Here is a 16,743-nt window from a genome sequence, read left to right as displayed (position 1 = left end):
CAAACATAAATTTTCTTTAGTGAATGTTCAAGAAAGTGAGACCCCTCATGGTTTGACAATAGGGTAAGGAACTAGGCTGGAGAAGGCAGTACAACCATTTGTACTGTCTTTGAGAGTCAGCATTCTATTTTGGAGCAATGGAAATCTGTTGAAGGATTTTAAATTGACTGAGGCATTATCAGACTTGCCTTTCAGGAAGCCTCTCTGGTGGAACGGAGAGGGCAGCAGAAGAGGGTTAGAGGAGGGATGGTTAGTGGGCAGTTGCCATAATTTATGTGAGTGTTGGCAGCAGCGTAGACCACTGGGGTAGTAGCTCTGGGAAGGGAGACAAGCAGGTTGGGACTTGGTGACTGCTACCTCGCAATCCTGTCAGGGACACTTTGGGATAATAAAATAAATTTATGTTTCTCAGTTAATATGTGCTGTATGTCTGTAGGTGCCTTTGGATACTTATTACCTGGTATGAATTAAAAGCCTGATTCTGATTCATGTAATTAAATGAGAGGAAAGGAAGATGATGTCATCTCTTGTTGGTTTAGAACTATGAGGGAAGCAAATATTATGTAAGATTTTCTATGAACTGGGTCCCAACAGTTATTTAATGGCGGAGTGTGAAAGGCTTTGAAAGCTTAATTATGCTGAATTGTTACATATTAGGGACCAAAATGTTGGTAAATTGCTTTGTGTTACATGCCCAGACATTTTAATGACAGACATTTTACTCAGGCTGCCCTAACAAGATGCCTTGCACAGGCAGGCCGCGCGCGGGAGCGTAGACAATGGTCTGGCTGCATGGGCTGGGGATGATCTTGCTAGATTCCCATTTCATTAATCCCTTTGGATCTTCAGGGAAGGATAACAACATGACGATAGTATTCTTATGGTTTTTTTTTTAAAGCAGTAGGTTATAAATATAAAGTATGCCCTGTTTTAAAATCAATGATGCCTGAAGTAATTATAGGACATTGCAAAACTACAGGGATAGAGATCAGGTCAACTGAAAAGAAGCCGTTCATTTCTTTAGCAAAGAAGCCCCGTCAGCTCTGCTCCCACGTCACTGGTGGCGAATGTTGGTGTTGCCCGTATCATTACAGGTAAAAAGGTCAGGCACATTCCAACTTCCTTTAGTATTTCCTGTTCGGTCTAAAAATACGCTGGAAGAAAGTTGGCTGAGTTCAAAGGGTAAGAGAAATCTATTTCATTCTGAAGAACAGAGGTTGGACTTTGTTCAGTCAGTGTTTAACAGTGGAATATTAAAAGAAATGAAATCATTTAAACAACTCCAATCTGTTTGATTCAATTAAAAGGTAGTTATTGGATCTGGTGCCTATTAAGACGTTCCTGGTTCTTTTTCTTCTACTCTGATAATCTGAGTTAGTTTCCATCTTCCCAATAGTTCTTGAATCTAGTGAAAAAAGTATCATTCACAATAAGCATGGTTCTCTAAAAGAGTATTTTTTAACCGTTACACTTTTTAGAAGTTTAATTCCTAAAACTTCTGTTTTAGTTCAGAAGTTTCTAAACAGAAGTGTCTGTGAGTTTTGCTAATAATTTTGCCAATTTTATTATTTAATATATATTTACTGAATGCCTACTATATGTGGGACTCTCTTGTGCATTCAAAATTTTTCAAGTACATACTCTACTGACGACAAATTGTCTTGAATCCTCACAGTCCTCATGTTACAGGTGGGGAAACTGACTGCTGTCCAAGCAGGGAAAAATGAGTTACACCGCCTGATGCTTTACTGAATCCTTAAAAAGATGTAAATTTAGATTAGATTCTTTAAAAGAGTACATAAAGAAACAGGAGATACAATGAAAAATAAAGCAAGCTTATTTCTAAAATTTTTTCAACTTTTTGTTTATTAATAACTAACAGTTTATTAAAAATTGTAAAGAACCTATCTCCAGCTTTAAAATCACAGAAAGAAGATAAAAAGAAAAAACAAGTAGGAAGAGTCTGATACTGAGTTGCCTAAATTGTGTGTGCTAAAAGGCAGTCAACTTTTTTCTTTCCTTAGGCTTGATATTCACAACCAAAATCCTTAAATGTCAGCTTTCTAGTTCAATTTTTTCATCCAGATTTATACTTTTTCTTTTCAATTGCAAAGGAATTCATGTCCATCCTCATAATTTAAAAAACACTTCTCATAATATAAGGTATATGGAATAGAAAACACCAGATTACCACCTCACACCTCTTTCTACCAATTCCAGCTGGGAAGTATTCACTGTTCACAGTTTAGTGACTACCTTTCCAGATTGCTCTTCTCTTAATTTGCAAGTAATTCTGTTGCTAAAATGCTACTGCATTTTGAGAAGAGAATACTGCATAGTCCCATCCCACTTTAGTGAGAAAGACCCTGAAGATGGAAGAAAAGTAGAAGGTAAAAGTAAATTCATATTGGATTAAATAAAATCTCCTCAGAACACCTTTGTTTCTGGGATTAGATTTAGAGTTTTCTTGTAGTCCGCTATGGATTGAATTATGTCTCTCCAAAATTCATATATTGAAACCTTAACCCCTAATGAAACTTTATTTGGAGATAGGGTTTATAATGTAATAATTAAGGTTAAATGAGGTTATAAGGGTGGGGCCCTGATAGGATAGGATTGATATCCTTATAAGGAGAGACACCAGAGTGCATGTGTGCTCTCTCTCTGTGCCTGCACAAGGAAGAGGTCATGTGAGTGCACAGCAAGATGGCAGCTGCCTACATGCCAGGAAGAGGGGTGTGACTGGAAACTGATCATGCTGGCCCTCTGACCTCAGACTTCTAGCTGCAAAACTGTGAGAAAATAATGTCTGTTGTTGAAGTCATTGAGTCCATAGTATGTTTTGTTATGGCAGCCCGAGATGACTAATATTGTTTCTGTCTGATGGCAGGGCATTTGGAGGGAGCCTCTGTGAGCCCTGGCTTTCCTCCATGAGCAGGTAGGGTAGGAAAGTGACACACACCAGCTGAGTGCTGTTTAGACAGATGTAGACCAGACAGTGCATGAAAGAAGGAAGAAGACTGGTCCCAAAGGGAAAACACCGAGACTAATAGGCAAGTGTAGGAGAAATCGACACTGTTAGGAAACAGGTGTCTGAAGTTTTCCACCAAAGAGACCTTCTGCTTTCTGAGGACTATTACCAAGATGACCAGGATCCTCTTGATTCTCGACTTGTCATGACAGAGCCAGTGCATCTTTCCAGAACCAAATGGCCCCCGTCAACTCTAATAATGTCTTCATGCTTTAAGAAGGAAAAATCTCTGTACGCAAGTCCTCTGCCTGCTCAATCCCCAGAGGACTGTTCTCCACTGGGAAAGAGACGGGAAGTCCCCCAAGCTAAAGAAGGAAAGCCTTTTCTGTGGCATCCCCGCCCTGCAAGGATGCAGTGGGGACAGCAGGATAAGGCATATCCAGACAGTGTCATTGAAACCAGAAGAATGGGAAGCCCTTATATTTTCAGCTATTCTTTTGAGATTTTTGCACTTAAAAAAAGATTTAAGGCTGACCGTGGTGTCTCACACCTGTAATCCCAGACTTTGGGAGGCTGAGGCTGAGGCAGAAGGATCACTTGAGGCCAGGAGATGGAGACCAGCCTGGGGAACGTAGTGAGACCTTGTCTCTACAAAAACAACAACAATAAAATCAGCTAGGCGTGGTGGCACACTCCTGTAGTCTGTAGTCCCAGCTACTTGGGAGGCTGAGGTGGGAGGATCGTTGGCTCTCAGGAGTTCCAGGCTGCAGTGAGCTATGATCTATGTTAGCACCACTGCATTCTAGCCCTCCAACCTGGGTGACAGAGCAGGACCCTGTCTCTAAAAAAGCAAAGCAAAGCAAAGCAAACCAAACCAAACCAAACCAAAAAAGATTTTAAAAAGACATATCCGTAGACAATTAAAATTCTATCCCCCAGTTTAAAAGGTAGTGGTATGGAACAAAAATAACAACACAGAATGGTGTCTTGTTTGGTTATATGGGAACTCCAGTTAATTTCCAGGTGAGACAAGTTTGTTTCTATGTTATTTTTAAAAAGAAAAACGATCATTTTAATGAAGTTTATAAGTAAATTAGCATACTTACTTTTGATATTCACTTTTATTCAATAATCTTTTGTATTTTATTTCATTGTCTTTTTCTGTGTAAGTTCCGCTTTTGTTTTTCATTAATTTGCAAATGTTTTTGTATTTTTTTGCTTATTAAACAACTGAGTTTTATCTGTTCTAGAATTTTAATATTTCCCCATGTGTTTATTTCCATTTTTTGTTAATGTTATTCCATTGACTTTTATATTTCACTTTGGATAGTTTTTTTTTGTTATTTCCCTCACATGAGATTTAATGGATATTTAATTTAATTCTTGTTTCATTTTTATTCCTAATAACAAAGACACTATAGTTCTAAAAAAACCCCTAATGAATAAAATGTGTCATTTGGATAATGTTTTAACTCTTCTAAATGCCTTTCTATCTGTCTTCTCATTCCATCCTCAGATTAACCCCTGAAGTTGGAGTTTATAATTACTATTTATCTCTGCTTGTCAGATGAAGAAACCAAGGGCTCAACAATTTAATTGAATAATTTGTTTAAGATTTAATAGCTAATAAGCAACAAAGTAAGTCTTATGACAAATTTCAAAACTAAAATACTGCAATAATAATGCAGACAGTCTACCTTGGGAAGATTGGCTAAAATTATAATGGGGACATTTTTTGATGTAAAGGTGCCCTTCTTCAGGTGCAAATCTTTGCCATGGTCATTCACATGCTAAAAATTTCCACATGTCCATCTCTGCTCTGATTTCTCCCCTGGGCTCCAGGCTCATATAGCCAAGTGCTGCTGGAAGTTTCTCTTGCCTCACAGGCATCATAAATGGAATGTAGAGTTACTCATTACAGTAAATGGCAATTTGACTCTTCCAGTTGCTTGGGATAAAAATCTTGGTGTTACAATTGCCTCCTCTCTTTCTAACATGCCCTACATCACATATTGGCTCAGAGTAGGTGGTAGAGGGAACCTAGGGAGCTGGGGAGAGGTGGGAAAATAGGATATATTTTGTGTTAGGGTGAATGGGGCTTGGTGGATTGGATGTGGGATTGAGGGCAAGAAGGGAGAATATTAACTTTTAGGTTTGAGCAACAAGGTAATGGATGATTCGTGGAAGGATTAGAGACTGTGTATGTGAATGTATGTTAATAGAGTATATTTACTTTAACAAAATTAATAATTAGTATCTATGTTCTTGCAGTTCCAGACATTAATGTCTGTAATGAAATTTGAAAAAATTGTTGGACGTTAGTTTCCATTAGATTTGTTTCTCCAGATGTGGAGGTTAGATAAAATAGAATCTAGCTAACTGTTTATGTTTAGATTTTATATACAGTGACTGCTTGACTTCCTTGCTTTGTCTTAGCTCAAGTTCATACATGTATATTAACTGAACAACTTAATGGAAAATTTGTCTAAACAATATGGATTAACCATTTAAACATTTCAGATATATTTACATTCCAAGATTTGCACTTCTCACAAAGCTCTGTTCCTCTCAAGAAGGAATGGGTAGTGAATACACACCTGTTTACGTTAGATTCTGAGAATAGTGTGGTTCATTGTGCACCTTGGAAAAAAAGGTGTTAACTATGTTCACTATTTTATATGAAGGATTTCAAGAAAAGGAGCAAAAATTACCATGAGCTACTGAAGAACCCTCAGAAAAGGTTATGGAAAAGTTCCCTTGCATGGCACTTCTCCTGACTCTTCTGACCTGAACCGTGGACATGGTCACCGTGGCTCATAGACGTGGGAAGGTCACTGAGGGTAGAAGTGTGGTTCTGAGGGACTTGGCATCGGGTTGCAAGCTTGTTTAAAGATTTGATTTAATAATGCTATGGTTTATGTTTGTTTCAATGCTTGAGTCAGGTGGTCTCTTGACATCTCTAAAGACTGAAGTCTTCTCTGTGGAGAGCTATCCAGCACCAAAGTGTTCTTAAGAACAAGTTGATGTGTATGCTCTGTATTGATTTTTTATGGATTCGAGGGTGTATAATCAGCCATACTCTTTTGATCTTTGGTTCTTTTGCCGAATTCTTAACTAAATTTGTAATACACATTAACAGCAATGGAAGAGTGAACTGACTAGGAGGGTTATTACACACTGTTCATGTTGCCAAGGTAGACAGCACAATCCATTTTCGGTTTTGGCACAATCTTTCCTGGCACCTCAGAGATGGGCAATGAAATGTTATGTATGCCCTTGTGCCTGGTTATTAATCCGGGTGTTTTGGATGGATGCAAAGTAAAACAAGAAGAGGGACCATTAATTCATTGTGGGAAGAGGTGAGGTGGTAAATCACATCTCAACTTCCCATCCACACTGATTCATTGGAAATATTCTTCCCGATGCTTTGGTCCTATAAACAAACTAATCAAATTTAAGTCTCATGAAGATTTCCATCCATCAGTAAAATATTTATTAATTTCTTGCCAAATGTTCCAAGTTACAAGCTACCTTTATTATTCTTGTGTCACAATTCAAATAGAACACCATATAATACATCAAGTTTCTCTACTTGATCCAATTTCTGTGAAAATTTAACAAAATATTAATAGAAACAAATGAAACTGAGCATAAAACTTTTATGAGATTCCACATGGTATTTCTTTGGATTTGGGTCTGATCTTCTGTAGGACTCTTTACGTATTTTGGAGGAAGCCATAATTTCATCTTTTCATGTATGCAGGGCCCAATTTCAGAGTCTCTTTTGCCTATGAATTGAGAGAATTAGGTGGGATCACAGGAGACCCTAGGTCCTGGTTTTCTGGCTCCTTTGTAGCTTCAGTGCATCTCTGACATTCTTACTCCCAGGAAAGGCAATGACTCAACTAAAGTTGAGTCCCCAACAATCAGGGGCAAAGATTGAAATTTCTCCCTTTCCAAAGACAGAGAGAAAGTCAGTCAACAAACAACTACTGAGTGCCCACCAAGCGCTGGGCTCACCCTGGAGACAAGACGCCAATAATCACGATGGCACGCAATCAACTGCTGTTTACACGAGGTTATCTGGATGGTGGCAATGGAGACACAATGAGAGCAGAGGATTTGCACATATTGATATTTTCAGTTAGATTAGTTTGGGATTCAGCATCCCAAATCTGGAGTAAGGGGGCAGGCAGGCCTCTGCCTGCTTTATTAAGGTCTTTGGTAGAATGTTAACGCAGGGCCCATGGGAGGAGCAGCAGAAGGGGAAGCCACACAGAAAAGGAAAAGAGAAAATCATGTCCCTAAAGTATGTGTATGATTGCAGTTTACATTTTTATAAAATTGTCTATATATGCAGAGCAGATATGTTTAAAAAAGATTAATGATTATTAGAACTGGAAATGACTTTAGGAATCATTGGACTTAAAGGTTCTCTAACTTTGGTGTACATCAGACCTCCTGGGAGTTAGGACAATAAATATACGAATGAACAGATCCTGCCCCAATGGCCAAGACACCTGATCCCTCAGGTGATTCCAAACTATACTGAGGTCTGAGAACCACATATTTGTCTAGTTTTCTTACTTTGGAAAGGAGGAAACTGGCACACAGAGGGGTTAACATACTCACCCAAGGTCATATCAATTCCCTCCCCAGTTTAATCTTTATTGGCTGTACGCCCAGGCAGGAAAAAAATGCATCCACTTTGGGAAGTGTCCAGAGATAATTTTTTTTTTATGATGGAAAAGAAAGGAAAAGTATTGTACAAGCAAATTAGGAAAAGAAATTACTACATATATATTTGTGAATATAGTTGAGTATAGTCTTCTATAGCTATGAAATTTTGTGATAGATGAAACTATGTATTTCCTATTTTCTTATTTTTGCCTACAAGTTTTCAAAGATATTTATTTTATGAGCTATCCACACCAGGGCTTATACGTGTCAGGCACAGTAAACTGAACGTCACCATAATCCTAATGTAGGTAGGTAGGCCAGGCTTATTTTTTTAGATGAGGAAACAGAGAGAAGCAGCATCCTATCTAAAAAAATAAGATAAATTATTAGAATTATAATAGAAATGGAACATTCCTGACACACACATGAGTGCTGGGTGCTGGGCTGACTACCTCATTTTTCACACAAGATCTAGAATCTAAGATACTTTGGATCTGAGTTTATCAACCTACCACATTCTACTCTTTCCTCTCTGGCAATGATTAACACTAGTGTTTAATGTACATTCTAAAGTGTGTTCTTTAAAACTCTTTTACCAAACAGAACTTTCCTTTTGTGTAATGAGTCAGCTCTCCGGGTGTTTGTAGGCTAGGGAATTGCTTCCCCAGTGGTGGAGATATGGGGCCCAGCTGCCAGGGTAAACAGCCACTTCCTAATGTAACCGCTCAAAAATGCTGGAGGAAAAAAATGTAAGAAAAGAAATTGCTTCTTCGTCTTATAAGCAGTCAACTGTGTTTTACAACAGTATACCGGCACTCCAAATCATTCATCAACTTGAGTAACTATGGCTGGATTTCACTGTTAGGTTTACTTGGGAAGCACATTAATCCTTCTCTTCTATGTAATGTGTCAGATTTCTTTGATGACAAACAGTTCACAAGAAACCTAAATACGGTCTTAGGAGAGAGGTTTTTATCTGACTCAGATTTAACTCAGAGGCCATTGTGGCCTTCTTAAGTGGGGCCAGAGGAAATGCTCTTCCAGTTTGACTTAGGACAACTTAGAGACTTTTTTCTTTGATTGTTTTAATTTTTCTGATGATATCATTACAAATAATTTAAAAAGTAACATTTAATTAAGACTGGAACTAAGCCAGAGTCACATAATCACAGCCTGCAAGGAATCTCCTGTGCTCACACATACTTGAATTGTTCTATTCCTCTCACCAGGAACAGTGGTGCCGTTGCCACTGCACGTGTGTTTTCTGTGCCCAGAAGAATGTTAAATTCTAATGTTCAGCCAGAATTCATATTTAGAGAAAAATTTTTAGAGATGATTTCCACTGATCATTGATCAGCCTTCATTTAGTTTTATAGTGTATGTTAAGTGAGCTTTATATGTATGTGAGTTGGTGGTATCCTCATTTAGTTTGCTGAATATTGATATTTTTAACATGTTAACGTCTGTTAAAAATTCAACATGTCCACATAGAGTATGTTGAATGGCATATATCCTTTCTTCTTTTATTTTTCAGCCATCTAATTCCTTTCCCAATCACTATTACCAGTTTCTTATACAAATTTCTAGAGATATTAATATGTTACATATTTATAAACATATGCATATATACACATATACGTATTTTCATACAGGTGATAGCATACCATATACACTGTTATGAACCACACTATTTTACCCATGACCATAGCTTAGACATAATCCCATTTCAATACATAATAACATTGTCTCAATCTTCCTATCTGTGGGGCACTTTGGTTGTTTTCAATCTTTTGCTAGTACAAAGATGCATTTTCACCTATGGGAATACATTTATGGGTTAAATACACAGCAGTCAATTTCTGGCCCCAACAATATGTGTACTTTAAATTTTAGTGATTATTGTAAAATTGCCAGAGGTTATGCTAATTTCTATTCCCACCAGCAATTTAAGAATCTGCCTTATTCTAAAAACATTTGCCAACATAATGTTCTTAAATATTTTGATCATTGTCAATCTGTTTGTTGAATGATAGTTTCTCAGTGTAGCTTAAATTTACATCTTTTAAAAATTATCAATAGAATAGTGCCTCTTCATACATCTAAATCATTTGTTTTTCCTTTACTGTGGACTGTCTCTCCTTTCCTTTGCTCTTTACAATTTTTCTTCTTGTTGATTTTTAAAAGCTCTTTATTTAGTGAGGAAATTAACCCTTAGAATGCCATATAAAGTACAATTTCTTTTGATTTTGCCTGTGATGTTTTGAGATATATTGAAACTTTTAATTTTTATGTAGTTGAATCCTTTCAATCTTTACTTTTATAGCTTCTGAGTTTTATGAAAAAATTTAGAAAGGCCTTCTCTACTTCTTCAAGGTTATTAAAAAAATTCTCCTATATATTTTTTCTCCTGGTACTTTTATGGTCTTACTGCTCTCTTTTACATCTTGATATATCTGGATTTTTTGGGTGTGTGGCATGAGTCAGACAGGCAATGTTCCCCCCCAGATGGCTGTGAGGGCCTTCCACACACTCATTGAGCTCTATATTTTGGTCCGTCTTGATACAGGCAGGTGCGGCTACAGGGCAGAAGAAGATGTGACCCTGCCTTGTAAAGCTACACTGGACTCTGGAGGGCACAAGGTAGCATGCGTTCCATTGCCAGTGTGTCTGCAAAAAAGAAACTGGGGGGCTTTGCAGAGGAGCTGCGAAGAGCCTTATGTTAAGAAGAGACTATTGACTCACTGGAAGGGAGAAGGGGTGAGTGGCTGAAAGGGTGGTGGTGTAGATGGAACAGTCAAGCATTTCCGGTAAAGAGAAACAGCAAGAACTTGTTAGCACTGCGAATGGAATTCATTTCAACATTTTGTACCACTGTTACATCACTGCACAGTGATGGAGGACATTTTTAAAACTTGATTTAGGACAACTCTGAACAGGTTTTTGAGAGCTTATGTTTATCCAACTTCAAATAAACCTGTAATAGTAACAGCATCTTATGCACCTATCAGTGCAAGATTGGGAGCTTTCAATGAATGCAGAAGGCTCAAAGGAGGGTGCAAAAAAGGTACGACTTTGCTTTAGCTTTTATGCACTTGAGGGTCTGATAAGTCCCACAAAAAATGACTATGTTTATTATATTTTTCCTTTGCTCTCTGCTGGATGTTTGTTTCTTTCAGCTTTAAGTGCTCACAGGAGGGGTGAGGTCAGGTTCTTATTAATAAAGGCCTGATGTGATAAATAGCTCAATTAGAGTGAGAGATTTTCCAGTTGTTTCCAGGATGTATGCTGACTGGTGTCACTAAAAGTTCATGGGCTCCACCTTCCACCGGACCCTCTGTGCCATCCCTTAATCCTGTGTTCCTGGCCAGCTTTCCCCTCCATTCTCACCTGCCTGCAGGACGTGTCTGTTAGAATTTTGTATTTCCATTCCTCCAGTGCACTGAGATGAGGGACGTTTTGGCTTTCTGATTTAGGAGAACTATGAATGGGCTTTTGAGGGGTTATGCACATTCAAATGTAAATAAAGCCTTATTTTTTAACAATGGAGGCAATTCCACACCTTTCCTGCTCTCTTCTTTCACACCACAAGATCTCTGCTTTTTTCCCAGAGGGAAAAAGAGGCCATCGGAGAGGAGCTGCTGCAATGTCTTGTCCTGGAGCCTTCAGTTTGTCTCTCCTTGCTAAACAAGAGAGGGCATCCTTCGCTCTATCCAAGGCCGATAATTGCCCGTCTCTTCCCTGAATTTCCTCGCCTCTATCTTCTCAAGAACTCTGCTCTTTTAACTGTCTTCTCTCTTTATATCAGCCTCTCCCTTCACATCGGTACATAACCGTGCTCGGAACGTCCTCTCTGAAAAGCAAACACACAGAAGCTCTGCCTCCATGGCACCTTCTTTCTCCCATTCACGGCCAAACTGCTGGGAGGTTGTCTACAGCCGCCTCCCACCTACCCTCAGCCTGCAGTGTTCTGCCGCTTCCTTGCAATGATTCTTGCCCAAGTCTTTAACAAAATTTACTGTATTTACCGAAAATTTCAGGCTATTTTCCTTGGAGTTTGGACTGTTTCACAGAGTCGACCTCTCCTTCCTGACCTAGTACTTTTCTTTCTGTGATTCCCTTGTCGGCTGCTCCTCTGCTTCCCCGGGCCTTCCTCCTTTGCCCACCTTCCTCCTTTGCCCACCTTCCTCCTTTGCCCACCTTCCCATACTGCGTCTCCCTGGGGTGCCCTCCGAGCTTCTCGACTCTTCCGACACTGTGAGCCAGCCATGGCCAGGCCTTCAAGAGCAGCTCATCTGTAGTTAACGCCATCATATTTAGAGCCAGCCACACCCAGATCTTACTCTCCATTCCTGCCACTTAAGTCTCCTGGTCTTAGGGTTAGTTTTCTCATCTTTAAAATGGGCAAAATAATTCCTGCCTCACAAGGCTGTAGTTGGGGAGTAAATTTCATTAAATCAGATAAATTTTATAAAAGCATTTCATTTATTGATTGATTCAACAAAAACATTTTAGCCCATATTATAGGTACTATGTATAAGCTTTTTAAAATTGTGCTGCACAATAAATGATACAATTTATAATGCCACCTAGGACACATATACACACAAGTTTTCATAAAGAAATTCTTACTCTCCCTATGTTTAATGTGATAAGCTTTGTTATTTTCTCTTCCTTTTCATTAAAACTTATATTGGTTACAATCCACTAAATTCCCCAGTCTGATGGACCATGGCCCACAGTTTGGAAATCATTTTTATAGACTCTGGGGATATAGAAGTTTCTCACATGGAGCATTTTTTCTAGGATGGAGCTATTAGAACTTTCTGCAATGGTGGAAACATTTTCAATCTGTGCTGCCCAATATGACAGCCACTAGTCACATGTGACTAGGTCCTTGAAATGTGGCTAGTGCAACTGAGGAACTAAATTCTAAAATTTTATTTAATTCTAAGTACTTTAAATTTACAAAGCCATATGTGGTTAGTGCAATTCTAGAACATGGGTGACAAGAAAAAAGTAAATGAATAGAAGAATAAGATAATTTCTGATAGTGACAAGGGCAATGAAGATGCTAAGTACAAGGGGGTGATTGAGGTGTCCTTGGGAAGAGTTTAGGTTGGATGGTCGGAGAAGACCTGTCTGGAGAGGTAAGGTCTACACTGACATCTGAATGACAAGAAGTCAGGCGTTTGGCCATCCCAGGGAAGAGAGTTTCTGGTAGAGAGTACAGCAGATGCAAAGACCTGGAGACAGAAATTAGCTTGGTGTATGTGAGGAACAGAAGTCCTGTGTGGCTGCACCATTGGGGCAGTTAGGAAGTATGATAATGACGGTGTTGACAAGAAAAGCTTTGGGCCAGACTTGTCACCTTATTGCTGAATATTTCCACCTGAGAGCCCTATAGGCATTTCAAAGTCAGCTTCTCCTCTGCTGGATGTTCAAAAGTTGTTCTTCTCCTGTGCTTCCTGTCTCGGTGAGTGGTACTACCGTTTAACCTGAGGTTCATCTTCCTCCCCTTCCTATCCCTCACTCCCTCACACTATCTTCCTATCAATTGCCAAGTCCTGCCACTGTCCCTTCTAAATATCTCCAGAATATGTCCACTGGTCTGGGATATTTCCTTAATTTACAAACTCATAATAGTTTCTTTGCCTAATCTATTTTTCACACTGCAAGCAGAGTGATCATTCTAAAACACAAATACAACCAAGCCACTCTTTGGCTTAAATCTTACCATGTTCCCAATGGCTCTCACATTAGAGTACAAGCTCTTTAACAAGGATTTACAAGAACCCTTCTTACCCATTATGCGCCTTGCTCAAACCTGTTTTCTGCAACTTGAGAATGCCTTGCTCTCTAATCTTTGGGCATCTGCAAATAGTGTTTCTTCTACATAGGATTTTCTTTGCTCCATCTTCCTCAACCTTGGATGACATCCTTGGTACATAGCTTAAGCATCACTTCCTCCAAGAAGTCTTTCTGACTCCCTGGACCATGTTTAATGTTCCTTCTAGGTGCTCTCAGTGCACTTTGAAACTCTCCCCCTTGTAGCACTTATTATGCTGCACCATAATTGCCTATTTACAAATCTGTTGACCACATGAGGGTAGGGATCAGTCTACCATGTTCATTGTTGCATCCCCAGCATCTAACACAATGCCTGGCATCAAGCAGATACCCAATTAATATTTTTTTCTGGATGAGTTAAAAAGAAATAACTTAGATTCAGATATTACTATTGACAATGAATTATTAGCTAGTGATTCATATTAATAGCTAGCATGAGCATGCTAGCATGCTTAGTATTCTACTCTATCTCCTTTATCCTTACAACAATCTACTACAAGTTATTATTATCCTCATATTATAAATTAAAAATGAAGCCCTTGAGAGTTTAGAATACTTTTCCCAAAGTTATACAACTGGTAAGTGATACAATCAAAATAACCTAGGATCACCTAAATGAAAAATCCATTCTTTTAATTCCTATACCGGATAGGATGAGCTTTCTGCATTTCTTTGTTCTAATGGAGACCTCACGGAAGGTGTGTAACCAGAGAGGGATGTTGCTAGCCGGAGTCATCCTGAGCTGAGCCGTTATCCATACACTTGACGACAGCTTCTACGTCCTGGGCCTGAAGTGGAGCTCAGGACTAAGCTATTTCCTTTGGTTTGTTGGGATATATCTCAAAAGGTTTTTCTGAGAGAAAGCCTCCTACGAGGTGCTGAACGAATGCTCTAGCAGTGGTCGCCCATGGACCTGAGAGACATAGACTGATGGTCTCCACCAAGAGAGGAAAGTAAGGAGACTGGGAATTAAAGTGTTGATCACGCCCTGGCAGAATGCATTTTGCATTTTCTTTGTGATTACTAATCCATTTGGGGAGTGGCCTTGTTTTTCATAATATTTCAGGAACTACCACAGTGAATTGTGATCCTGGGATTTACATTATCATTGTAGTTCAGTGGAAATCCTGATAGACTATTGTTTCAGAACCTTTTGGGGATTCATAATCCAGTGATTTGATGTGACTTTGGGGATTTTGAATATACCATTTGGCCTGTGCCCCATCATCTCTATGATAGGTTGAACAGTTAAATAGAGTGTCTTCCTCTTGTAAAACTCCAAGTACTTGCCAGATTTCATCTAGCTTATTCTTCACTGCATCCGTCTTGGGAAAGGGAGTGGCAATTATTCGCTCTTTCATAGCGAGAAGGACAATGGGGGCCAGAGAGGTTAATTGGCTCACCTCAGTGAAGCATCCAGGTTACAGTAGCTCAACATCATGGGTTTATGCTTCTGAGTCGGACTATTTTATCTTACTGGAGATGAAATGCACATTTTATATTTAAGGGTTCACAATGCTTCCGTGTATGTTTGTTCATTCATTCATCTATTTATTCATTCAACAACTATGGGGAGCCTACTATATGCCAGCCACTGGGGACATGGTGGGAAATAAGACAGACATGCTGTTAAAGAACTGACATTCTTATTGAGGACAGGGAACAGGCAAAATCATGTAAACATATTTGAATTTTTCATTTCAAATAGTAATATTCTATGGATAAAATAAAAACTGAGTAACAGGATAGAGGGCGCCTGGGGTGGATAAAGAAAGGATCATCAAAGGGCTTCCATGTGATGGTATTGTGTGAGCTAATAGCAGAAGGATGAAAAAATCTGGGGAAGGGTACTCCAGCAAGAGGGAACAGCAAGTGCAAAGGCCCTGAGGCTAGAATGAGATTGGCACATTTAAGGAAAAGGAATGCTGAATCTTATGGACCATGGTTCAGAGGGATGTGTTAGAGAGTTTTAAGCAGAGGAGTGAAAGGGATCTCATCTTTGTTATAACAAGATCTCTTTGAGTGCCAGTGCAGAGGTGTACTGAGGGAGGCAAAGGATAGAACAGAGAGAACGGGAAGAGATTATTGTAGTGGTTCAGTGGGACATGATTTTTGTTCTTGAGTACTTACTATGGGTCAGACACTGTACGTGCTTTCCATACATGTTTCTTAATACTCACAAAATCCTATAATATAATTACTATCTTCATTTTTCATATAAAGATACTATTAATAGAAGGCTCAGAAGTTTAAATATCTCATCCAAGGCCACTCAATCTATGGGACAGAACAGGGATTTAATTTCAAAGCCTGTACTGTTAAATGCTCTTTTCTAGTCCTTGCATATCTCAATGGTTTGCTGGGGTGCTCCCCGTGGATGTCCCCCCAGACACTTTCAATTGGTATATCCAAAGCCAAACTCATTCTCCTCTTCCCCAAACCAACTTTTCCTCTTGGTTCCTCACTTGTATTAATGGCATCACCCAGACTCAATAATCTAGGCTAGAAACTTTAATGTCTTCTTAACTATGTCTTTACTTTGTGTTTTCCTTCATTAATCTGCATCAAATTTGTTGTACCGTTTTATCCATGTAAACTCTGTTATATACCCCATTTCCATTCCTACCATCGTTGCCTTGGTTCAGGCATGAATCGAACCATTCCAGTAACCTCCTGTTAGCTCTCCAATTCCAGCCAGTCTCTACCCTTTGCAATCTGTATTCATCCTGCCTCTAAGTTTAGTTCTCTTCCTAAATCCAGGTTACATTAGCCCTGTCCTTTTCCAAAGTTATTCCCCTGTGATCCCCATTTCTCCTGTAAGGAAGTTCATTGTCTTTAGTGTGGCAGTCAATTTACCAGTATTGGGTATTTGTTGCTCAGAAGATTGCTTGTTATTGTAGCATTGACTTATTTATTTTTGCAGCTGATAATTCTCACCACATATAACCGCCGGTCATGTGAAGAGGAAGGTTAGGAACATGCAGTCCAGCAATTCCTGACTGAACTGTTTAGAAGTCCAGCATGAACTGTGCTAACCAATGGGTGAGACACAGCATTCAAGGGCCAAAAAGGTGTTTCCATAGCCTCCTAGTAGAGCTTGTTGACCCACCAGCTCTGGGAAGCTACCCAGCTGGATACATTTTTGTTGGATTGAATTCCATGGACGGATCCGGGCTCTAAGGCAGATAAAGTCTAAATTAGCTACAAATTCTCTTAACCTTTTAATGGCACTCCAGAAAGAAAAG

Source organism: Lemur catta, chromosome 6 (genome assembly GCF_020740605.2).
Source record: "Lemur catta isolate mLemCat1 chromosome 6, mLemCat1.pri, whole genome shotgun sequence".
NCBI lineage: Eukaryota > Metazoa > Chordata > Mammalia > Primates > Lemuridae > Lemur > Lemur catta.
Note: the sequence above shows the minus strand (reverse complement) of the source record.